The sequence below is a fragment of the Aulonocara stuartgranti genome (genome assembly GCF_965226115.1).
Source record: "Aulonocara stuartgranti genome assembly, chromosome: 3".
Taxonomy (NCBI): Eukaryota; Metazoa; Chordata; class Actinopteri; order Cichliformes; family Cichlidae; genus Aulonocara; species Aulonocara stuartgranti.
The window spans coordinates 34,653,875-34,680,990 of record NC_138941.1 but is presented as its reverse complement, the minus strand read 5'-3'; the positions used below and the strand labels follow the sequence as shown (position 1 = coordinate 34,680,990).

General features: G+C 40.9%; 1 protein-coding gene across 4 annotated transcripts in view; it reads right to left on the bottom strand.

Annotated features, from left to right (window-relative positions):
- Positions 1–27,116, bottom strand: part of LOC309703378 (phospholipid-transporting ATPase ABCA1) — a 233,889-nt gene that overhangs the window by 188,124 nt on the left and 18,649 nt on the right. The window contains exon 1 of one of the 4 annotated variants that reach the window (XM_082528157.1): positions 3,895–4,446. The exons of 2 other annotated variants lie outside the window; for them this stretch is intronic. The gene's annotated coding sequence lies outside the window, so the exon portion shown is untranslated. Of the gene's footprint in view, positions 1–3,894; positions 4,447–27,116 lie in introns of those variants that run through there. One more of the 4 variants, XM_082528158.1, reaches the window with a different exon arrangement.

Sequence of the window (27,116 nt, the reverse complement as noted above, 5' to 3'; positions counted from 1 at the left end):
TGTTATATGAAAATACTGGCGCTGTCAGCGTTAATCTCGTTAAAATGACGTAACTGCATTAACACGGCAAATCTCCGTTAGCGAGTTAGCGTGGATCGCCCGGTGCGTGGGGCTGCACGGCATCAACGCGTTAGCGCAGTTAGCTCAGTTAGCTCGTCAATGCGTTAGCGCAGTTAGCTCAGTTAGCTCGTCAATGCGTTAGCGCCGATTTGCCGTGTTAATGCGGCTATGGCGTTAATGTCATTTTAACGAGATTAACGCTGACAGCACTAGAAAATATGTTGTACTATTTGCTGTTATGATGGAGTTGTCAATACACTTGTGATTTTCTTAAATCATGCACAAGCTCAATAAATTCCCACACAATTTGATTTGCCAGTCACAACGTCTCGTGATGAAAGAGGGTAACATTTAAAAGAGTGACCCAGCTGGCAGTGAATGCATACACAATACCTGGTTCCTGTTTTTTTAAGGCGCAATGACATGACAGATATTGCTTTGTATCGAGTATGACAGAATAGCTATATTGTGGTGATCTCGTTAATGTGGGTATCATACTGCAATACCTACATTACTGATAGCTGAGGAAAGCATTATCACATGTAGTAGCATCATAACGTCAGTCTCCCCCCGCCCAAAAAAGTAACCTGGGTAAACGGTTTCTTTTATCAACAGTTCTGCACTTGAGGTGCACTCAACTTTTACTCAACATCCATAAAAGGACTGAAACGTTTTATTCTACCTGCTTCACAGAAAACTGCAGTTTGAATTCATGGCGACTACAATGGATTCAGACCCAGTTTCACGGTAAAAGACAACATTAAAATGTCCACAGAAACTTTTAAAGCCACTCCATAATCCACTTCTCCTTGGTCCATTCATATCCTCAGAATGCTCCAAAACCTCTTTTCTCCCCTTAAAACGCTGCTAAATGCAGGGCTTCCATTTGTTGCATTGTGAGTTTGAGAGTCACAGAAACCCTGGGCTCTCAAGCTGCTTGTCTCCAGTCTTGGTCATTTTAGCTCAAGGTTGATGATCTCACTGTCTTTCAAAACACTAACAAAACAAAACACCTTCGTCAGATCAATGCACATTATCAAACTCTGTGCACGCTTTGGAGGTTATCGTTTGTATTCCTGTTCAGGTGTTTTGTGTTGCACTGACGAACATTTCTGCCATCCCATTTATATTACCTCTCTCTGTAATGCAATGCAATTTAACAGCGTCTTGCAAGTACATCTTGCAAAATGGAATTAACACCTCTATAAAACTGTTTAAAACATTATAACCTTGATAGAGTTTGGAATAATTTCAAGGTGGCTGCTTTAGCTTCCGGAGAACTACTATGTCAGACTGCATTACGTTTAGCCAGATGTATAAATGTATACATCTTTCCTTTTCCCAATCGGCTTGATGTATTAACACTAGCTGCAAATGCCAAAACCTTAGTTTTGTTGCTTTTAGTCCTGCCTGCTGTAATAACTAGTACATATTTCCGCATATTTCCAATACAAACGGCATAACGTGCGGATGCAAGGATGAAGACCCATCTGGCCTTCACCTGTTAACCTATATCCAGCTGTAGGACACAAGGATCGAAGTGATGAAGCTGCAAGAATCTGCCATTTCTCTTTGCATTGCTATCACTCTAACACTGCACCTCACCAGCAAGTAGTCCCCTCCCTGTGCTCTCCCTCAGGCAAGTCTCCTGCCTGTCCCTGTGCCAGCTCTGCCAAGCGACCCAAAAATGGATCTTAATTTTCTTTTAGAGCCACACATAGAAATCTCAGCAATGTAAGTAGAGAGCCCTACTGGACTGTATTAAAAGAGATTCTTGACCCCACTGCTCACAGTTGTACACATAAGCTTCTGAAAACTGCAGCAAGGTCGGTCTCCTTACACGCAGCACAGCGTTAGATGTTAGGAAAAGAACTCAACATCAGATGTAAATAATGAGCCCTTCTGGAACACTCTGGATAAGATAATATCAGTATGATGCACTAAATAAACGAAATACTTCTCTCTACAGTCGGCACACTGTAAAGAGAGAATCTATTATAAAGAGAAGAAGAAAAAGCACTACACATCTATTTACTTACTAGGCTGACAAGGACATCTACCCATTATGCCTTTGCTTTAGAAGATGTTTTGACATGAGTATGCTGTTGCAGAATTAGCTTGACAAGCTATTTTCTGAGAATAAATAAAGCACACACTTCAAAGAAAGAGCTCAGCTCTGCATCATCAGAAGATGTTTGTGTTTTGGTCTTTTATATAGCGCCAAATAACAAGACGAGTCACCTCAAGGTGCCTTTTATCACAAGGTCAAGACGCTACATTATTGGAAAGGAGCCCTATTAATCACACAACACAACATTCATATGACCCCCTATGAGCAAGCGCTTTGGCAACAGTGGGAAGGAAAAACTTCCTTTTACCAGAAAGAAACCTCCGGTAGATTTGTGGCGGAGCACGAGATTCACATCTGTCCACATAAACACAAATCTCTCAGGAATGTTTACAGCACCTTGTATAATCTGTGCCACAATAAATCAAGTCATTTCTAAAACTGTAAACTAGAGAGCAAAGTAGGCACTGAGTGTATCCTTCTAACACAGATGGCTTAAATTGAAATGATCAGCCTAATCAGGGGTTTTGCTGATGGCATCAGTGGGATTGCAGTGCTAGTTTACATCAAGTTTTCTTTTAACAACTTCTTCTGAAAACTTTTTTACGTCCTTGTGATCTGCACGCTGGACAAAACATTTTTTGTTCACCTGTTTAACCTGCATCTGATTTTTGCACCAATTACTCCCTTTATTCACACAAACCTTAAGCTGTCAAACTGATTATAAGTCAGAACGCTATTACTGATATTAAAGCGGTCATTACATGTAATTAGTTAGAGGGAAGTAATACTTCTAAGCTCTCATCTACTCGGATCAACTTGTCAGTCATTTTCAGGCCCTGATTACTCATTCATTAGATATAAATTAAACTGATGAATTAAAAAACAGTAATCGCTGGCGCTTAAATGACTCATTAAGACACGTACAAAGGTGCACGCTATGCGGCATTGCTTATACTTAGCTCGCTGGCTGTCGAAGCAGCCCTGGCACTGAGTAAATCATTAGCATGGGAGTAAGGTTGCTCAGCATGGGTTAAAGTTCACTTTGACTCCCTTTTAACTCAGCTGTTACGCTAGTGCTGTGCCATCCTGCAAATTGTGGTATCAATCTGACATCAATACAGAATAAATGCAGGGTCAGTATGCTGATACCAATACCGATACTTTTTCTTTATAAAAGCAGCTTATGTAGCGGAGAGCAGTGTGCCATGATTTCAGTGGGCTACATACTGAACTTGGAGTATACAAACAAAGTATTGATCAATATAATACCAATAGCAGTGGTGGTATCGATACTATGATATTCGATCTGTCCACCTGTAGGATGAGGACGTTTAAGTTCCCTGACACCAAACACTAAACAGCAAGTATTTCATGTTATTTGGTTATTATGTAAAACAAAACCCCCCAAATAGGTATAAACTGTAATCCCTTATATCCTACTCAGCCCTCTTTATTGACATTTTAAATGTAGCCAGCCTCCAGAAGAGTTTATTATTATTTTTTCCCCACTAAGATAATCGCTTCTCTGGGCGCTCTGTTTTATCCGCTGCAGGCAAGACAGGAGGGGGAATAAAAAGGAGAGGAGTGTGTTTGGCTTCCCAGAGTCTGAGCCTGGGCTAGCCTCGGGAGTAGAGAGAGCAAGCTACAAAAAAAGAAAAAGAAAAAAACCCGCAGAAGAACACCAGAAAGACAGCATCACAAAACACGTGTCCTGTTAGAGGAAAAACAAACTCTCACCCTCTCAGAAAGAAGAAGTAACCTACCTCAAAGTTGCTTGGCTTTCACCCATCAGCACATCTTGGGGCTTACAGATGGATTAAGAGCAGTTTTAACTGGCAGCCCTTATGACTGACGCAGAAAGCCTTTTGCAATCTCTCTCTCTCTCATTCCCCGCCTGTCTCTCATGATCGCTGTCCCCTTTTACCTGGAATCATAAAGTATGCAAATGACCTCCGCTGAGCCTGTCGTAGCGACTGTAGCTACAGCCGGTAAGCGCACAGGTGGTGCACATTGCACAGCGCGCTCCCTTAAAGCCGAGGCCCGCAGCAGAGCGCATATGTCTGCGTCTTGTAGTCCTGTCTCAGTCACCCGGAGAGGCGAGAGAGGGTGAACGGGAGCACTGGCCTTACATTTGGCTTCCCTTGTTGTGGCATTGTGCGCGTTTGTCTCGCGGGGTGCCTCGCAGCAAACTTTCAAATTTGGTCACCTGTTGACTGAGCTGAAATTATTCATGATCTCATTAGTCGGAAACATTCATCTTTATTTTAATAAGTCGAGCTGCGATGAGAGCGGTTTGAGACCAGATGGGATCACGGGGAGAGCATTTATTTACCGAGACAGAGCCAAAGTGAAAACGTTGATGATGTTGTTGATAATCAGCCGAAGGCGTCACATGGGATATGCAGCTATGCGCGTCGACCGTAGGGTTTTACAGCAACCATATAATTAGGTAACAAGGAGACGTAAGAGTTTATTATTGTGTAGATAAAGAGTAATGCCAAAGGTGCACTGGGAGGATATAAATACGGAGATGAGATGGGTGTTTACCGAGAAGGTAGTCAGGAAATAAATATAGAGGTCTCACAGACAAATATAGAGGGTGATATTTTATAACTGATCCGGAAACACCTCAGCAAAACGTTTTTTTCTTCCTTGTAGCCCAAAGATATTATATTATATTATATTATATTATATTATATTATATTATATTATATATAGTTCATGTGAAGGCTGCTGTCCAGTAATGTTTTAATGTCAGACAATTGCCAGCTACTACATGATGCCCAGTCAGGTTTTTGAATAACATGGGGTGTAAGATAGATGATATTGGTATCAGATCGATACTAGTGCTAGATGGTCGATACTTTGACCCTGTCCTCTTAGTTCAGCGTGTATCCTACTGAACTGTGTTAAATTAATTGTAATGTTGGGAATGAAAAACTGTACTTTAAACATGCACGATGAAAAATGTCTGAGCCTTTTTGTAATGACTGTCATGTCTATTTTTTTATTGCCTTAAACAGGCGGAAAACACACATTTGACCCAAGGTACTTCAGAGACAGGCACATTTAGCTAATTATTTTGGAAAGTAAAGCTCACAGTGATTTATTTGTCAAATGTGCTCAGAATCTGAAAAGCTCTCCCCTACATTACAGGTTAAAAGTATCGGCATCAGTATTGGCATTACTGCCCCTGTGTTTCCTTGGTATGGAGTATGACACGGCACTACTGCAAGAGAGTGAGAGCATTTACAGGAACAGGCCCCTAGCCGACAGCCTCTCAGTTTAGGATTCACTCACCGCTGAGGTGATAATTCAACAGCTTTGACCCTAAAGCCAAATCTGATTCCAAAAAAGTAAAAATAAAGAAGTAGGAACTGTGCTCCTTTCTGTGTTCGCAATGTTAGCCCATCTGACTGATTTGTGATTTTTGAAATGTCTGTCTGTGCATCTGCTGTTTGCATATTTTAATAACCTAGTTTATGGCTATGTGCAAAAGTTAAAATACCCACATTTCCTTAGGTTTTGCTAGGAACATGAGAAACAGATGGAGAAATCTAAAGGCACATGTGCAAACAGAGATGGAAGTACAGTATATAAAACAAAAGAAAGTTTGTACGACTCTAACAAGCTTGAAAGTCATCGCCTAGGAACTCTCTTAGTCAGCTTTGGATGTTGGCTGTTTTTTGTTGACTTCTCTGTCAAGACGATCCCACACTGCTTTAATAATGTTGAGGTCCGGGCTCTTAAAAGGTCAGTCCATGACTGATAGTTGTCATGGTTAATGGTGAACGAGGACGCCCAGAGCAGAGTCGTGAGCTGGCTAGGATCAAAATACAGATGAACATTAATCGTAGGCGTAACAGGCAACTAAATAACAAGTCCGTGGATAAGCAGAGGAAACGCTGGGGGAAATACCAGGAACTCGGGAACCACAGGGGACGACAGAACAACACAGCAAACACAGTAAAAGCGACAACAAGCAGAAACAAGGGTACATAACACACAGCTGCGGGGAACTCACAGGTGCAAACAATTGGAGAGACTGAGGAAAGTAAAACTAAAACGAACACATGAGATAAAGACTATCAAAATAAAACAGGAAGTAACATAACGGGAACACCTAAAGCTAGAGAAGGGAACATGAGGGAAGCAGAGAGCTGTAACTATAAAACCTACAGACTAATACAAAACAAACAGCACCTGTAACGAGAGATCGATACAAATGATGATGGTGCTCTACTGTGTGTTCACTGTTCTGGCAGTGTGTTTGGGATCATTGCCATGCTGAAAAATGCATGACTGGCAATCAGATACTTTCCAGATGGTGTTGCACACTGGGTCACAACCTGACAGCACAGTGCCATTCATAATTTTATTCATTATGATAATGTCAATCCCAGGCCCCTCCAGTAGCCTATCAGTATATACAGCAGGTCACCTGTTTAAGCAAGCAAATAAAAAATAATCACTTCAAAATATTTTTTTTAGTTTATACTCTCAATTAAATATTCACATAGAAAAATCTAACTAATAAAACAAATTCATGCACTTAAAGATTTGACATATTTACAATTCTGATTGGCACACAGGGAGTGGAAGTAAGGCTTTTAATGGAAAATCAAACACTTCAAATTAAGTCCAGGTCACAATCGGAACTGCGATCAAAGGGTTAGGGGGGGATGAAGATTGTTGGAGTTTGAAATAGACTGTAATGGAATTAAATTTGGGAATGTCTGCCCGGAATGACTGCTTCCTGTTTCGATTGTTACCGGTGAATGGCTGCAGAGTTACAGCACTCTGAGATCGGATGATTCTCTTTGATACACCCTGCAGTTCAAAAACATAAAACATGTATACCTTCTGGCTGTAACTGCTAATTACTGCCGACATTGTTCTTAATTATGACCTTTTTTTTTTTTTTTTAAAAAGGAGTAAACTTTAACTTTAAAACACTAATGAATGATCAGAAAATGTGAAAGGATCTGATAAAATGTAATTTTCTGTGAAGCTGAAGGCAGTACTTCTGTCATTGTAAAAAAAATGCTCCAAACCATCAACTGTAAGCATCTAATGAACTTATAATGATAATTAAGGTGCATGATCCCATTTGACTTTATTACACTATTCTAAGAAGCCATTCCTCAGGACCTATATATATATATATATATATATATATATATATATATATATATATATATATATATATATATATATATATATAAAAACACCCAGCACGCCCCTGCGGGCGGTTTATCCTTCAAGCTCGGGTCCTCTACCAGAGGCCTGGGAGCTTGAGGGTCCTGCGCAGTATCTTAGCTGTTCCCAGGACTGCGCTCTTCTGGACAGAGATCTCCGATGTTTTTCCCGGGATCTGCTGGAGCCACTCGCCTAGCTTGGGAGTCACCGCACCTAGTGCTCCGATTACCACGGGGACCACCGTTACCTTCACCCTCCACATCCTCTCCAGCTCTTCTCTGAGCCCTTGGTATTTCTCCAGCTTCTCGTGTTCCTTCTTCCTGATATTGCTGTCATTCGGAACCGCTACATCGATCACTACGGCCGTCTTCTTCTGTTTGTCTACCACCACTATGTCCGGTTGGTTAGCCACCACCATTTTGTCCGTCTGTATCTGGAAGTCCCACAGGATCCTAGCTCGGTCATTCTCCACCACCCTTGGGGGCATCTCCCATTTTGACCTCGGGACTTCTAGGTTATACTCGGCACAGATGTTCCTGTACACTATGCCGGCCACTTGGTTATGGCGTTCCATGTATGCCTTGCCTGCTAGCATCTTGCACCCTGCTGTTATGTGCTGGATAGTCTCTTTACACAGCCTGCACCTGGGGTCTTGCCTGGTGTGATAGACCCCAGCCTCTATGGATCTTGTACTCAGAGCTTGTTCTTGTGCTGCCATGATTAGTGCCTCTGTGCTGTCTTTCAGTCCAGCTTTGTCCAGCCACTGGTAGGATTTCTGGATATCAGCCACCTCCTCTATCTGCCGGTGGTACATACCGTGCAGGGGCCTGTCCTTCCATGATGGTTCCTCGTCTCCCTCCTCTTTCTTGGGTTTCTGCTGCCTGAGGTATTCACTGAGCACTCGGTCAGTTGGGGCCATCTTCCCAATGTATTCTTGGATGTTCCTTGTCTCATCCTGGACTGTGGTGCTGACACTCACCAGTCCCCGGCCCCCTTCCTTCCGCTTAGCGTACAGCCTCAGGGTGCTGGATTTGGGGTGAAACCCTCCATGCATGGTAAGGAGCTTTCTTGTCTTTATGTCAGTGGCTTCTATCTCCTCCTTTGGCCAGCCTATTACCCCAGCAGGGTACCTGATCACGGGCAGGGCGTACGTGTTGATGGCCCGGATCTTGTTCTTACCATTCAGCTGACTCCTCAGGACTTGCCTGACCCTCTGCAGGTACTTGGTGGTTGCAGCCTTTCTAGCGGCCTCTTCATGGTTCCCATTTGCCTGCGGGATCCCCAGGTACTTGTAACTGTCCTCTATGTCTGCAATGTTGCCTTCTGGTAGTTCAATCCCCTCAGTTCTGACTACCTTCCCTCTCTTTGTTACCATCCGACTACACTTCTCCAGTCCGAACGACATTCCAATGTCATTGCTGTATAGCCTGGTAGTGTGGATCAGTGAATCGATGTCTCGTTCACTCTTGGCATACAGCTTGATGTCATCCATGTACAGGAGGTGGCTGACAACTGCTCCGTTCCGTAGTCGGTATCCGTAGCCAGTCTTGTTAATGATCTCACTGAGGGGGTTCAGGCCTATGCAGAACAGCAGTGGGGACAGAGCATCTCCTTGGTAGATCCCGCACTTGATGGTAACTTGTGCTATGGGCTTGGAGTTGGCCTCTAGTGTTGTACGCCACATCCCCATATATATATATATATATATATATATATATATATATATATATATATACACACACACATATATATATATATATATATATATATATATATATATATATATATATATATATATATACATATATACACACATATACATATACACACACATATATATACACATATATATATATATATATACATACATATATATACACATATATATATATATATATATATATATATATATATATATATATATATACACACATATATATATACATACATATATACATATATATGTGTATATATATATATATATATATACACATTCATACATATATATATATATAAATGGTGCCTAAAATATTTATTTTAGGGTTTGTTACTACTGTGATCAAGGTCTTTTGTCCTCAGTCGTCTTTTAAAACTATAGAAAACTTTTCTTTCCCGCACAATCACTCAAGGGTCAGTGTGACTTGCCTGTGTAGGTCCGTGTAGGTCCATACTCTCAATTAGTTACAGACATTCACACTCATGGAACCCAGGTGAAACACCGACTGCCCAAAAGTAATTGCTTCGACTAATGAAGTGCTGCCGCTTGAAGGTGCCAGCGCAGTGGAGTACACCTGCTGTTCCCAGGTCAGTAAACCCTGCATTAGTCTAGCCATGCTAATGAAAAACACGGGGAACATTTGCAACAGCGTTACCTTGTCATTTGCCTCTTGCATACCTTAAGGAGCAAAAATGATAATGGGAACACAATCCATACCTGACAAGAAGAAATGAGCCAGGGGCCTCAGACCGACGGGTGTGCGAGAAGTAAAGCAAAAAGTAGTGGAAGAGGTAATAATGAAAGCAGATATTCAGCGTAGCAAACTATTAATTTAATGGTTTTTCATCTCCGAGGAGCTCTGTGCCGGTGCATTATTTACCGTCTTTGGCGTGTCTGCGCAGAAAGATGGACGGAGAGCAGACTCTGAAATAATGCAGAGGAACAGATGAAACAGGGCCGGATTAAATGATAAAACTAATGGGGCATTTAGAGGAAAGAAATCCTTTCCCCCCCTTCAAAAATGAGAATGAACATTAAAGAGAGACGAGACGTTCCCACTATCCTTGCCTCTCTGCTTTATACCATCCAACTACTCAGAGAGAGGTAATGTTTGCTGTGATTTACCCAAGTAAAATGATTCGTCACCACACGACCTAGTGGATGGAGTAACAAGCTGCTTTGCAACCCTTATTGATTGTATTGCCCCGGGGGAAACTGAAGAGCAGAAAAGTTCACCCACTGACTTTTTTTTATGTGCATCAAAGTTCAAGCTGGCACTCTTACTCGGCTAGACCCCTGTGTGTGTGCTTCATTTCAATCAATTTCAGCTAAATAAGAGAAATGATTACAGATGAATGCCCAAGTCGATAGCTCAGGCTGCTTACTAAAGACTCGTGGGGGGAGAAAAGCCAGACTGAGAGCCTCTGAGAGATATCGCCTGGACTCGCTTCCAACTCTCCTGGCTGATGAGGTGAGTAGTATGCACTCAGATGACTGTGTTATTTCTTCCTTCCAAGCAGGTGGAGAAGTGTCCTGGGGAGAAGAAAAACCAGAGAAGTTGAGGTAAACAAATAACAGCCTCACTCGACAGATGCTGTTGCCTCTTCCTGCCTACTGGCCATGGCTACAATTGTGTTTGTTTCGACTTTAGCCAGCACAGCCCACACAGACTGTGCAGAGGCAGAGCAACGATTTAAAAAGAAAAAACAACTTACGTGCTCTATTTTGACATCGCCACAGTGGGAACATGGTGTGAGGAAAAACACCATGGACGCCGGTCACTTTTACATCAGCCATGTACTTTAAAGCTACATTTTTGATCAAGGTGAGATTGCAGCGTTATTGTTCATGAGGAGTCAAACGAGGACTCGGACACTCAGGTATTCAGTGATGTCACCTTTTCCCACCAAATCAGAGGAAGATGCTGTGAATAGGAAAACAAGCAGGCGGTGAATTAAAGGAAAAAGTATTATAAAGCTTCTGAATCAGTGTTTTGCACTGATTGTTTAGGACTTTAATGATTTTAATGAGTAGGGAAACACTGTACAACACTTCACCCCTCCAAAATAAGACTCCTGTACAGAAAGTGTTCGACCAGAATGAGATCTGGTGGACGCACATGATTTATATCAATTTCAGTATTAAGTGACCCCTTCCTACCCCATGAATAGTGTCATTGTGGCGCCACACATATACCGATGTGCTCCCTCCCTCTCTATAGGTTGGAGGTTGCTGGATCAGGAGGAGGGGCATCAGCAGGTCGTCCCGTGCTTCAGTCATAAGTAGGGATGGGCGGAGTTGATTTTATTTTAGGTTTCTCTTTTCAAATTCGCCTCAAATATGAACTACAGCAAAATAAGCCTTTTGTGTTGAATGTCAAGTTTAATTATATACATACATGCCAACCCTCCCGATTTTTCCATGAGAATCCCAAATTTCAGTGCCCCTCCCGAAAATCCCCCGGACCCACCATATCCCAGAATGGTCCAGCCAGTTCCAGTTTTCAACAATAGCTACTACTACTGCAGCTACTTAGTTTTAATATTACTCTTATTACTCTTTCTGGGTCGCAAAATATACTTTTAGCATATTTGCACTCAAGAATGTAGCTGTGTAAACTTCAAATATCTGAGTGGTCATTCATTTATGGTCAGATTCAGCAAACTGACAATGTGTCTCATAAATCATGACTCCCCTACATACACTGCCTTTATAAGGCCACGTATCAAGGTCAAGTATCGGTCTTGGTATCGGTATTAGCGTTGGCTTTACTGGCCCTATATTTACTTGGTGTAGAATCAACACCAAAATTTCGAGTATCGCACAGCTCTAGTCCCCATATCTGTCTCCCGTATTTCCTGATCATCCACAGCGACTCATTCTTCCATGCTCATGCAGACCACTATTGCTCTAGTAGCAGTAATCAGGCTCTAGTTTTTTGTGTGCATTACTTATCATTAGCTTCATAATATGGATTTTCGTCCTCTCTCTCTGGTTCCTCTCCCGGTGCTTGTGGCTAAGGAGTAATATTTTTGTCTTAGGAAACACACCTGTTACAAGTGACTTCCGAAAAACTTGCAAAGGAAAAGAAAGAAAATTAGGTTTCTCACCTGTTTATTTACCTGCTTGCCTATTCCCTGTCTGCATCCAGAAGACTCCCCAGTCAGGTCACTCGCTCCCCTTGATTCTCAAGATACTTTCCACTATGTACAGTCTGCCTTCCTCTAGCCTAAAGAATCGCCTGCCATTTAGGATTTTGGAAGGAGAGGCATCCTAGTGTAGTGGTTAAAGCATTTGCCTAACATGCAAAAGATCCCTTATTTAATACAGGGAAGAGTCTAAAATCCCTGGGAAGGGTGTGTCAGGCTTGGTGTAAAAAAAAAATGCAGAAGCTTTAGGTAATCTTTGGTTTACAAGAAATTCCTTCACACTCGTGACTGCCTCCTTCTGAGTCCACCTCCTGTAGTTAATCATGACATAAATGTGATGCTCCAGAATAGCTATGTACTAATTTACAGTGACTCTTCCATCTGAGGAGACAGGCGGACAAAAAACCATGGCAGCAAAAAGAAAGAAAACAAATATAGCCGTGGGATTTCCTCGCTGTGGGCTCAAGGGTTCAGGTTTTCTTTCATCCTGAAAAAATAAAGTTAATCTGAACTGACAATGATCTGAATGGCTGCTGTATGGATGGTGAAATCGATGTTCATAATTAGCTCTTCAAAATGGAAATTAATTCTGACTTGTGGTTAAAGTTCCACAAAGTTAGCAAGTACGGGAATTTTACACTGAAACGGATCATTACAGATGATTGTCTTTTGTTCCCCCTCAGTGTTCAAATAGGGATTTAAATTATCAGAATTAAAACTGAGAATTATAGAAGGCATATAAAATACATTTTGCCTGGTTTTTATGACTTCACGTTCATCTGTGGCTCACTGTGGTAGCTGGGGTTCAGAGGGTAGAGCAAGGCATCAACTAATAGGATGGTTAATGGTTCAACCCCAGTCGTGCATGCCTGGGGCAAAATACTGAATCCAGAGTTGCTCACTGAAACATGCTTTCAGTGCCCAAGTAAAAGATAAAAGCATTCTATGAGTTCTATGAGTTCTTGTCCTTGTATCCAAAACATAACTGTGTAATTTGCACATCCTTTTATGTTTATGCTCATCATGGAAAACCAGTGAGGGCTCATAACTTTGCCACTCTACAGCCATCGTCAAAAAAGGGCAAGCATTACCCTCAGTGCACGCCTGCATGAAAACTGCTTTTGAGTGAGTCCGTGTTTTCCAGGAAGTGTACGATTGCATGTTTGCAGCAACAGGAACCAGTGATAGGAAAACTGAGAGGGACTTTCCTTCTCTGCGCATGCGGACAGCCGGTGATCAATGGGCTAATAGACTGCCAGACCACAGCCAGGTGTGACACCTGCTGCTACACTGGCATGGAGAAACGACAGGAACAACAATGCCAAGGCTGTTCTGTGCCAGCAGTATTGATGGGGCCAAAGTCAGCACAGGTATCATCTGCAGTAGACGGTTCTGCCCCACCGGCTTGGCTAGGTAGAGTACCCACATGTACGGGTGGATATTTCCATCAGACTAAAACGATGCTAACAAGTCTTTCGGGATGCAGGATGCAATGCTGATGTTATCAGTGTCAGAGTGTTATCAATAGCTGGGTTAAGTGAATTCTGCATTTATTATTGATGGCCTTGATGCCCATCTTGACTCAAGAAACATACGTACATCTGCCCATTTTCTTCACCGCTTATGCAGTTCAGGACCTCGGGGAGCTCGAGGCCATCCCAGCTGACTTTAGGGTGAGAGGTGTGGTACATCTGGGACAGGCTGCCAGTCCACCACAGCCAGACAGCAATACACTCCCACATACACACCTATGGCCAATTTACACTCACCCAGAGGACACCCACGTAGTCACAGAGGGGGCTCAGCTCACATTGGGAACCTGTAGGCTGTGCTGCCCATCTCCAGAAACACAGCGCTGAATTGCTTTGCATATGCTAACTGTCAAAGCTGACTGATTTACAAGATCTGCAAATTGGGTAAGTCGCTCAGACAAGCTTGTTAAAGAGTATTTTGCAAAGCAGGTGTGATTTCTGTGATACAATCCAAACTTTTTTATTCTCTCATTTTTCCAAAATAAAGCCATCGAGCCAATTTACAATCTTAGTTTTCAAAGCAAAAAGCAACAAAATACACCATGCATTAAAGATAAAAGCTGCACTACGAATACAATTTTGTTTTTAAATCTGTATCCCTCCTTGTATTGTGGAGTGTTTGTGCCTTTTTTGAAAATATCTAATCTTCACCATTAAAAGAAACAAATAGGGAACTCAAGAGGAAAGCACACGACATTAAAACCCAAAACTAACTACACAATTTTGAAAATAAGAGAAGTTTTAGTTTCACAGAAATGAAATTCACCTGCCGCTCACTTATCAGGATATTAACATCCATACTGTATAAAGTGTTGGTGCCGTGTGCCGCTACATTATTAATCTTTTCACACGATCCGTACACAAAGACACTTAGACAACAAACAGATATACTTAGCAGCACTACGAGCTCCACGCGGTACTCTTAACCCCACACAGGGTCTGAAAGTAAATTTACCTTAGTATACTTATCCGTCAACCTTATCTGCATTATCCAAACAGTTGCTCACCAGGGCCCAACTGACAGATGGGTTTCTCTGTCCCAGACTGTGTTTTCAAAATAATCATCACAGCACTATTCTTAATACACTCTTTATGCCGCTTGCAGGTGGAAACTCTCTCAGTCATTATCCGGCACAGACGCACGGATTTTGACCTTATCTAGGCTAATGAATGAACCTGGAAAACGTAGAATATGAAGTGCTTTGGAGAGCCGCTGCACTATAGCTTTAGTTTCTTGTGTTTGGTTGGTTTTAAATACATACGTGAGTCTTGAGGCATCACTGATTATTTTATATTTTGCAAGACAAATGTGCAGTAGCTTCTTGACAGCCACCCTTCCACTGAGACCATTTCTGATGAGGCTTCAGTGAACAGTAGATAAATCAGCTCAAGGCCCAGGTGTATCTCTCAAGTCCTTCCTGGGTTGTTTTTCCTGTTTCTGTTTCTTCTTTCAGATACTGCTCATCTGCTGTATATATATGTGTTTTTCAGTCTGCCACTTCTTTTGTCCTCCATTTGTGCGGTATGCTGAACATTTTTAAGGACAAACTGCGCACAGTGCTGAGATATTTCAGGTAACGAGAAAACGCAAATATTTTCAAATTCTTTAAAAATCTAGTTTAACAAAAAATGAATGAATTCCCTTTTTTATACCCAAATTTGAAGCAGCACACTGGACTTCTCTGAGAAAATAATTCTCTGTGTAATAATTATTACACTCTTAAATCCTACTACTTATTCCTGCGTCTTTTGTGATCTTACAAAGCTTCAAACGACGCGTCGACTATTAAATCAGTTGTCGACGATTTTGATAGTCGACGTAATCGTGACTAGTCGACTAATCGTGGCAGCCCTAGTTCTGATATTTACATGTTTACACATCTGGATGTTTACACATGCATGTTCAAAGCAGTAATGAGTATGTGTTGAATCTACCTAGTTGTTTTCCCTGCATTGATCCAAGTATAGGATTTCCTGGCTTCTGATTGGCCAGTGAAGTATTCATGAGGGCTGCACACAGGAAGTGTTTTTCGTTGTTGCGGTGCGCTGAGAGTAAAGAGGCTGCTAAGAAAGTTATCCGTCTCCATCTTGCTGTTTCTAATCGTTCGGAGCGATTCCAAACCACACAGCGAACGCTCACGTTACGTTCATAACAACTTTTATATTTTAGCATTAAAAATATAATTTTGATTAAAGATCTCACATATTCCATTAAAGAAACACCGACAATGATTTTAGTAATTAACAATACTGTTAATTCAGGGCAGCTGTGGCATAAATATTGGCCATTGGTCTAATATACTCAACTAGTACTATACTATACTAATATACTATTCAGGAAAAAAATGGCAATTTCCAGAAATTCAACTAAAGAAATGGGAACAAATTATGTGTTTCTGACCGGCTGCCAGTAACAAAATGCCTAAAGATAAAATTTAGGATTGTTTCTTTGCCAAGTTGTCTGTTTTGTGTAGACACAACACTGGTTCACCCCTTGAGTTTGGTACATGTTTAGGCTTGAATGACTCAAATAGCTAAACAAACAAACCCCGTTCCTCTGAAAATGATCGGGTACAAGGACTGGACTAAAAGTGAGTGAACAAAGAAAAACTGGAAGCTGTTGCTCAACACCACTTTACGAATGCAAAAAAGTGGCACCTTGGAAGCAAAATATAAAGAAATCAGGAATGGCTCAAGACTTTTGCACAGCACTGTAGATGTGAGTGAAAAAAAACCTTTGGCAGATGGACAAGAATAAAAAATCACCCCAAAAAGTTTAAGCATAGACACTGAGTGGCTGTTTTGTTGGTGACAGGTGACATCTTCCTGTCTTCATTCATGCCACACTTTTACTTTTTAAAAAATAGATTGAAAACAATACTCTTTAGGTTTGACAACAATCATTAATGCTTCAGCGTCTTTAAGTGTCGAGCAGGCAGCTCGGGTACGCGTCTTTATCTGAGGTCATAAACAGCAGAAGCTCCTAAAAAAAGATGTTTGTTTGAAGGTAATTAAAAAATAATCTAAATCCAGAAGCCAATTACGGTGCTGTAAAAATGACTAATTTGGTCTCTTTTTCAACATCTTGTCAAAAACTTGGCAGCTGAATGCTGAATTAGCTGCAGGGAATGAACGGCTCAGGATATGAAGACCTACAACACTCAATCCAAGATTTATTACGCAGAAGAAGTCACTTGTTCCCTGTCAAAACATGCCCAATTTGAAGATGCCTCGCATGCCTTTTGAATCAGTCTTGATGAAAATAGGATTGCACAAAGCTTTGGAGTTGAATGAAAGATGACATCCAAGTTCTCGGCAGCTAATTTGGTATTTCTTGAATAATTCTGAGAATTTGATGGGTGACAGAGATATTAGAGGGATTTTTAGAGTGGAGGTGGGAAAAGAAATCCACCAAGTTTTGACAGTTTTGACTTTTATTATTAAAGGTAAAAACAACAGGGAATCACTTTCATTGATTAAAATCATTGTGCTTTTATTAAGTGTCTCCTTTGGTGTATTCTCCAGAGTAGAGGTGTAGAAAATGTGGACAGTGGTGGGCTCTTCCCCAAACGCAAAGATCTTTAATTTATAATTTCGTCTTTTCCTACTATCTGGTAAATCTGTCATTTTCCAGTTTGTGCTGCAGCTGAGATACAACTGCTGTCTCTGCTGCGTAACACATAATCATTTTCTACAGCATCCCGTTGATATCCCATTCATCAGCCTCTGCCTTCTAAAATGACTCCCCCAGGTTGTGAATGACAGAGAATCAGGAATCAGTTGAAGCCACAAAACAAATGGAGCCCCACAAATAAACCTGCTCGCGGGTTCAGACTCTTCCATCACGCCATTAAAAAAAACAAGTGTTAAATGCTTCTCAGTGTACAAATATCACATGAATCATAATAAACATCTTCGGCTATCAGAAATCATGTGTGATTGCCGATGTGTCGAGACAGCAAACTCAATAAAACCAGACGATCTGGAGTATCACAGTCTGGGCTGATATCGATCAATAGAAAAATTACAATCATAATTTTCTTCTTCATACCATTACTGCTGATTGTAGCATATACATTTTTGTATATATGTTCATATATTTGTCAAATTTGCATCGGTGAGTGAAATTTGAATCACTGTTAAATATAAAGTGAAGAATTTGAAAAACTATTAGATTTCCAGCGATATTAATATCAACAACGCTGCCTCTGCCTCCTCCACTTAACACCTAACTCCACCAAGTCCCTAGCCAGTTAATGTGAGCTGTTTTAATTAACGATAGCCACATTAGCTGTTGTGATTAAGGTGGAGGCTAGCTGCTATGGCTAATAATAAAACTAGATGGATGCCAGCATACCTCAACTGGCTGAGCAGTAGGGGTGGGTCAATCATAATATTGGCAATACCGACACAGACCAATGGTATCAGACCAGTACTAGCGCGACTGAATAGATGGTGTGTTTTAGTGTTTTAACTAATTATTGTTGAGAGTAAAAAATCACAGTGATTTAGTGGTCAATGCTCTCCCCTGTAAAGAGCCAGGTCGTAATTTTGTGTATTCCTTCAGCTCTTTCACACCTGAGGGTAGCATTGTTCATTTTGGCTTCCGATCATTGGCTGAAAATTGGGACCCGTCAGGACTCGAGTGGTCCAACTCCCTGTTTCCAATCAGGCTGTGTGTTTAGTTGAGTACTCTTCATGATAGGCAAGTTATTTGTGTTTTCCTTCTAGACTGTTTTGGGGGTTTTTTGGCTGTGCCCAACCTGATGTTTCCTACCTCTAACGATAAATAAAGTATTCTGTTGTCGTGAAACTGCAAAACTTGTGGTTTGGACCTACATTGGGAGCAGCTAGCAGATTCGTTTTTGTGTTGCACTTTGGTTTCCCCTATGCATAAGCTGGGTTTTTAAGTTAAAAGTGTCAGTATTAGTGTCAGCAATACTGGCCCTGTATTTACTTGGTATCAAATCCATACTAAAGTTTGCAGTAACACAGACCACTACTGGGCAGGTGACCCCAATGCCAATGACCAGAGTGGTTGCATACTGGTATTCATATTAATCTTAACTGTTGTTTCGCTTATTTTCTTCCTAGATTGATGGCAACTCTTTGTACTGTCCTGTTAATAAAGTAAATATAGAATAACAATGATGATTAAGCTAGGTAGCAAACTGTATAGCATACTATGTCTAAAGTATCAATTATTTGACACTTTAGTATCGTTACTGGCTATCGGTATCGGTATAGGAAATCTAGAACTGCACCACCTACAGGTAGGTGGATATAATGCAAACCTTTCCCACTTAAAGCGCTTAATGTGTTCACGTAAATCTCTGCCACTTTTTGAGTATTTAGTTTTGTGAGTTTTGAATTGTTTTCATTATGTTGTGTGAAGAAAAAAAGAATTAATTCAACATGGTGACATCAGCTTTATTAGCTTTACAATCGCAGCCTTCAATGCATGCCAGTTGTATTGGATTGTATTATTTTGTGCTGAACATCCTATTCATGTCCACCCTGCAATAGGTGCCTCCGGTCATGTTGCCAACAATGTGAAAGTACTACCAAATCATTCCTTTACAAGACTAAATAAAAATAAGATTTGATTGGGTATCGATTACTTCTAGATGAAACAATGGGAGAAAGGCTTCATGCTCCGATCTCTCTCCAGTAAGCCTGGAGCTCATTATGAGTGCTGATAACAGAGCTATTTTTTAGAGCCTCTTCAAAGGACCTTATAAAAAAGAAAAGATAATGAGATCACTGGACATTTTGCACAAGCCTTATTGAATCTATAAAGCAGTGCTGTGCGCTGAAGTATACCCGGACAGAAGAAACTGTCAGAAGTTTGTTGTTTTTTTCACACTGGATCAGCAGACAAAGGCTGTCTCGGTCTGGAGAAGGATGCATTTGCACTAAATGTCCCCACGTAACCGAGGCTTCATCACAGAACTTTATGAACAATGCTTATAACTCATGTCTCAGGGATCAACCCGTGTTTTGTTCAAATAAAACCAACCTGGATAAGAACAATATCCTCTGAGATCTTGAGCGATCACTGTAGGTCAGCGAGAAAAGGCTTTCTAAGAGACAAAACCAAAAGTTAACCAACCCTACAAACATCTAAGAGAAAAGCAAGTGATGGAACCACAGTCCCCTTTTTGGTTACAGACCCATCACTAATCAACTCCTTTGCTGTTTCAATCTTCTTTCATCTCCAGCTTTATTTTCAGCTATTGTGGGAGCACCTTGGTTCAATATCTAATTACCAGAACTGCAAAAAGTAGTAAGAGGCTCGCACACGGAAACATGGGGCACCCTGTTGAGGTGAGAAAGGGTCACATACGTACATCTCTGTTTTCCCATTACTCAGCATACAAACTGCTTAAAAGTAGACAAACCGTAAGAGGCCATTGTGGTGACGGAGAGAAATTTAGGGGCTTGCTCTGGACACTATACACAACTTCAAAATTATTTATCATACTGTAAAACCTTCAAAGAGAATTAGTGTTTTAATTTGGTGAGTAGTGCGCCGTGCTTGCTGTTTATGATTCCACATCAAAGAAAATGGCAGAGTGCTAATGGTAGGCCATGTTCCCGGAGTAAGCTCTGCACCAACTCAGACACAAATGGGCATGTATTAATGTCAATTAGTACAACCGTCAAATTAGCTTCTAAACTGCAACTTTATGCTTTTATAGAAATGAGGCAGAGATAAGACAGGGGTGTTCATCGAGTTAAATTGTGTAACCTTGCAGGGGTCGCATGTTTCATTAAGTGCTGTTAAAATAAATAAAATTGGGTCGCAGCACAAAACATCTGCAGCTATTCCAGTGAAGCCAACAAAAAAACACCTTTGTATATTTGTTGTATTGAAGGGTTTTTGTAGGAAAATTTTCACAGCGTGGGAGCTGCTACATCAAAAGTCTACAAACCAGGCGAATAAACCCGCAGTGTGTGATTACAGAATATACTGGCCAAGGCATTATGCAATGAAGACTACATGAATGAAACACATGAAAAGCTGCATAGCAGTATTTTCAAAACAGTTTGGTGAGTAATGTTCAGTCACAGACCCCTAAGTTAGGCACAACTGTTCAACTGTTTGCTCATGAATACTTTGAATCATCTGGCAGCAAGTTGATGGATTTATACATGGTCACAATGACCTGCTGAAGTTGAAGCTGAGCATCAGAATGGACAAGAAAGGTGGTTTAAGTGGCTTTGAACCAGACGTGCTGGTCTAAGGATTGGAAAAATCTACAGCAGCGGTCCCCAATGTGAGTTGTTTAGTACCGGGCCACAAGAGTTGAGGCACGGGTGTGAAATTTATGGTTTTTAGGGCTTTTATTGTTATTTTTTTTAAATGATTTTTAGCATTAACTCGGTTTCCCTGGGACTTTTCCCGTGTGTTATGAATAAATCGTATTTTTTTGGTACCAGTACTGTTTTTATTTGTTGTATTTATCCGCAACACCTTAAAGGCCGGTCTGTGAAAAAACTGTCGGACATAACCGGTCTGTGGCACGAAAAAGGTTTGGGACCGCTGATCTACAGGGATTTTCCCACACAACTATCTTTAGCGTTTATAGAGGATGGTCCAAAAACCAGAAACTATCCAGAGAGCAGCAGTTCTCTGGGTGGAAATGCCTTATTGATGCCAGAGTTCAAATGAGATTGCTTTGAGGTGGTAAGAAGGCAACACTAACTCAAATAACCACTAGTTACAACCAAGGTATGCAGAAGAGCATCTCTGAATGCACAGCATGTCAAACGTTGAAGCAGATGGGCAGCAGAAGAGCACATCGGGTGTCACTGCTGTTAGAGAAGAACAGGAAACTGAGGCTACAGTTTGCACAGGTTCACCAAATTTAAACAACAGAAAACTGATGGGTATTTGGAGTAAACAGCATTTAAAAATAATGGATGTTCCCTAGCTTGTATCAGTGCTTCAAGCTGCTGCTGGTGGTGGTTTTGTGTTCTTGGCACACGTTGGGTGCCTTAGTAGTGCCTGAGCATTGTTTGAACACCACAGCCTTCCTGAATATTGCTTTTGACCAAGTCCATCTCTTCAGGAACACAGTGTACCCATCTTCCGATGGCTGCTTCCAGCAGTATAACACACCATGTCACAAAGTTCAATTCATCTCAAAGTGATTTCTTGAACATGACAATGAGTTCGCTGTACTCAAATGTCCCCCACAGTCACCAGATCCAATCTCAATCCAATAGAGCACCTTTGGGATGTGGTGAAACGGGAGATTCACATCATGGATGTGCAGCAGCGTATGGACCAGCACCTTGTTGAAGCCGTGCAACAAAGAAATGAGACATTTCTGAAGGCAAAACTCTGCACCAGAGAGCAAAGTGGCTGGTGAGTGTATACTTCGAACACAGATGGCTTAAAATGATGGCAACAGCGGGCTTGCAGTTTTAAAAGTTTTCTTTTAACAACTTCTTCTGAAAACTTTTTTTTTTGACTTCATGAACTACACAAAGTAATTTCCACTGAAAATCTCTGAAGTGATTTTTTTTGTTGTTGTTCACATGTTTAACCTGTTCACATTTTTGCACCAATTACTCCCTTTATTCACAGAAACCTTAAGCTGTCAAACCGATAATAAGTCAGAACGCTATTACTGATATTAAGGTGGTCATTACATGTAATTAGTTAGAGAGAAATAATATTTCAAAGCTCTCATAACTGTGCTACTCAGATCAACTTGTCAGTCACTTTCATTCCCTGATTACTCATTCATTAGAAATAAATTAAACTGATGAATTAAAAAAGTAATCGCTGGCACTTAAATGACTCATTAAGACACGTACAAAGGTACACGCTATGCGGCATTGCCTATACTTAGCTCACTAGTTGAAGCAGGCCTGGCGTTCATTACACAATCTGATCTTTATTAAACTGATACTTACAGTCCAACACAGACTGAAATCAGGAACTTGTAGTGGTTTATCAGTATGCTTAAAGGAAGTGAAATGCATCTCAGTATCTGAGAATAAAGCATCTGATTAGAGTTCTGCAGGAAGCTACCATACAGCCAATACAAACAACCTGTTTTCCAAGCATGAATATGACATTACTGGTAGTATAGGGCACTCGATAAACCCAAATATATCCTGATGTGAAAGTAAAGTAATGAATGTTTTATATGCACATATATCTACAAGTCTTCCCGAGCCTGTTTCACGGGTGTGAACATGACAACTCAGTAGGTGTGTAGGAAGTTTCATTAAAGCGAAAGAGCTTTGATCATGTACTTCACCTGTACCATAAAGCCTCTACGTCTGCCATGCAACTGGCTGCACATATGAAGCCTGCCTTTATAGTTACATCACTTTGAGATTTGACTTGAATAAACATGCCGTGCTGCAGTTGTATACCTCCGTTCATTTCGCATCAGCGCCTCGTCTGTCTTCATATCGGCGTTTGAGTGTGTGGACAAACACCAAAACGACAATACGATCTTTTAAAAACAGAAATTGTCTAGTGACAAAAGGACAAACAGGCCTCCCTTTACAAACATCTCCATCTTCACATTAAACTGCCTCCCTTCAGCATTAACGTTACTTTTTTTTTTTTTTTGCACTTTGTTAGCTAGCGTCTGCTCAGAAGAAGCACCTGTTTGTTTAGCTTAGCCTTTGAACAGAGTGCATGCACCAACACAGAAAATAGAGCAGATCTATAAGTGTATTAAGAACCTACAGGTCATTTGCATGCTGGATTCAAAACTGTGAAAGGCCAGATTTGGCACTAGGTCCTTAAATGGGACACTTCACTGGTCGTGGATCGATCCCCCCGCTATTCTTACAGTATCCATGTGTCAAAGTATCCTCAGACAAGATGGAAGACCGTGAGTTCCCCCAGTTCATCATTCAGAGTGTGATTGTTAGATAAAAATGTTAGATATAGATGATCGGGTGAATGAGACTTGAAACAGAAAGCTCTTTGAGTGCTCATACTGGGTAGAAAGGAGATGCATATATAGGGACTATGTCCAAGAAACAACCGAAGCAAGCTTGCAAAATTTCGTTCGTAGCACATTTCATCCTTTGTGGAAGCACAATGTGCTGCACAAAGAATAAGCTGCCACAGAGATTGCAGCACAAACTACTTAAAAATATACAGGTGTAAGCCAGTGAATTATTGGCAGTTAATTAGCAGTAAAAGTCAATTGAAAACAATCAAAAAAGGAAATAACAAGTTATGTGATTGTGTGTTTCTTATTATTTTGCCACACCTTTAGAAATCCAAAGACAGCCAGCCTAAAAACACTATAGTCGGTATTTGATTCATTTGTTTCTGTTTCTCACCTGTCCAAAATCCACCGAGCCCTCCTTTGAGTTGGTATGAAGACAGGATTTTAGACATTAGGTAATTATCTTTGATAGAACTACTTACGTTCTCTCGTTGTTAACTTATTACAATTACCTTTTGAATAATAGGTTACACTAAGTGCTGCTATAAGTTAATTTAGCACTTAATTGCTATTTCCTGTAATGGTAGGCACGACTGTCTATATAGGCAAGAGTCACAGCTCTTCTGGAATTTAATTGTGTGTCAGGAAATGGCAGAGAGCAGGTCACAGCGGCTGTACCGCCAGGAGAACGACTAAAGGAGGGTATTATATTTTTCCTTAGCCTGCATGGGCTTTTCATCAGCACTGGTCAAATTGATCTGCACTGCAATAACCCACTATGAAATACTAATACAGTCTGGCATGTTGGGCATTGTGCAAATAGGTGTTGCGCACTGAACTCCAGCTAACAGGACCGACGCGCTATGTCATCGCGCACAATCATACTACAATAATGATCTCTGTTTGACGGTAATTCATAATGCACCGCACACAAAAAACTGTGAGTTCAACTTGTTTTGTGAGAGCATATTCGAGGATACTTTCCTCCGTTTTCTCTCCACATAAATTGAAGAAGATCAAGTTGTTGCTGTGGTCGATTTAACCGAAGGCCGCCGGAGCTTTTAAGTCTAGCCTTGATAAAGTTTATATGATAAGGACCATCGAAAGTGGGAATTTAGAAATGAGAAAGGCTTTTGGGCAAAATAAAAAAAATAGAACAAACAACGCAAAACACGATTATATTAATTGCACTATGTGGCAAACAATACAGACAGAAAAGATAGCAAATGGGTCCACATCTCTTCAGACTAGTGTTTAAAAATAATTTCATTTTTAAGTTGTTTTGCATATAAGTCTGTGGCAGTAAGATTATCCTTATTCTTTTAATAAATATGAATGAGAAATGATAATTTGCTCCTTTTGAAAGCAGTAACAGTTTATATGTCTGGTACAATAAAAACATACTCACATTGAACAATTATCTAGCTTACCGAAGCACTGTTTTAGTTTTAATACACCAACTCAGAATAAGATCTGACGACACAAAAGTCCTGAACTATTAGCAAACATCAGAATCTACATTTAGACTATAGTAGGAAAAAAGAAAAATCTGAAAATGTAGTTCTCATTTTTTAAATTATTATTTTCTATTCTTTAGCGCTGCTACTGTGCTGCCACTGAGGTGATGTGTAAAAACCTCTAATCTACCCTGAACACATTTTATGTGTGAATAGACGTGGAATTTTTCCACACATGAACACGGATAATGATTGCCAAAAACTGCCGTCCTAATCTGCCGCGCGAAGCAAGATTTGTTCAGGTTTCATGTGTGAAAAGGAGACTCGCTGAGGCCCGGCTGCAAATAAACTGTAAAGTCATCTTAAATGCTGCGTGTTCATAATGTTCTCCAACGGGACCAGGCTCACACAAACACAGATGTTATAAATTGATCTCAGCGCGATGTTGCAGCCTTGAGCTCTAGCTGGCAATATGGGAAATTGACTTGTATCTTTTCATGCTGTATTTGAGAACAAGAGGTTTCTCTGATTCGCCTCTCTGCATGAGGGAAACGTCGATAACAGGTGGATAAACTGGCTGGAGGATGTTTGCAGGAGCTGCATCAGTCTCTTAATAAAGACCGGCACTGGAACACTGGTTGGATCAGTGTCTGCACGGATGCAGTTTTCCCTGGATTTCTTAAGTAGGCACTCCTACTAGGAAGAGTAATGACAAGTCATTCCCAGCAATATAAGTATATGGTGTATCTGCAACGCACCAGGGCAGCACAAGAAAAATAAGCCAAGTTTTACACCATTTGTATTAATTTACTTTGGTGGAAAGAAAGCTAGCATGCAAGCTGTTACACTCTCACGGTTCACTTGTTCGTGCAGGTTACGTCGCCTAAAGCTATAAATTAACTGTGGTGGAGGCTGGCAAACTAGCACAAAAGGGTGAAACAAAAGGTCCGCACAGTATATATTTTATTTTCTCTTACACATTTTTACTAGCGTTCTTTCTTGTCATGTTTTTGTCTTGCTTTTCTCTGGGTGACAAAGGATATCTAAAAGGTTTGACCTTGGCCTCACACCTCACAGCAGAGACAGCTCAGGCTGATCCAAATTGCTCTCTGTTCAAAGTCTGATTGGCATTTCAAAAAAAAAAATAAAGAAAGAAAAGTCCATCGATTTGTCCAGGTTATTTCCTCCACTATGACACACTCTCCGGGCTGTTATCCCAGCAGGAAGTTGACTTGTGGCCCGGTGTAAAAAGCAGAGCCGGCTGAAACCACCATGTAACAAGTTATGGTTCAAGCACAGCAGAGGTGGACAGATGATGGCGAAGACGCAGAGCAGTACACTAACACAGACTGAACTGTGAGATATATATAAACACAGTTGTATTCAAAAGAAAAGAAAAAAAACACCAATAATGCCAAAGTCACCGAGTGTACAAAGTGCTGAAAATCCATAGGCCCCAGTAACACCCAGCGTGGGCACCAGAGTGATAGTACATCTCCTCTGGCAGTATGGCCTTAGTATACACAGGGGTCTCCAACAATGACTAATGATGCTGTCCCATCTCCCACAGGACTTGGACAACACTTTATCTATGAAGCCAGGGATCTGCCTTGTTCGTCTCTCATCTCATCTCTTTGGAAAAAAAAACACAGCTTAGTGGTACTGTCATCATGGTTTACAGACCGGTACCGCTCCATGAGTTGTTTGGTACCGGGCCGCGAGAGTTGAGGCTCGGGTGTGAAATTGATGATTTTCAGGGTTTTTATCATTAACTCGGTTTTCCTGGGACTTTTCCCGTGTTGTAGTTGTGCGTCTTATTTTGAAAGAAATATTTACACATTACCATAGCAACCAGAGAGCATTAAGGGGCAGAGACGGAGATGTTACTGTCAATGTTGTTGGCGCATTTCAAGAGGATCCTACTAATAAAGTTACACAATTACACAGTGAATTCACGTTTACTATTATATTTACAAAATACCACAGTTTTTCCCTTGGT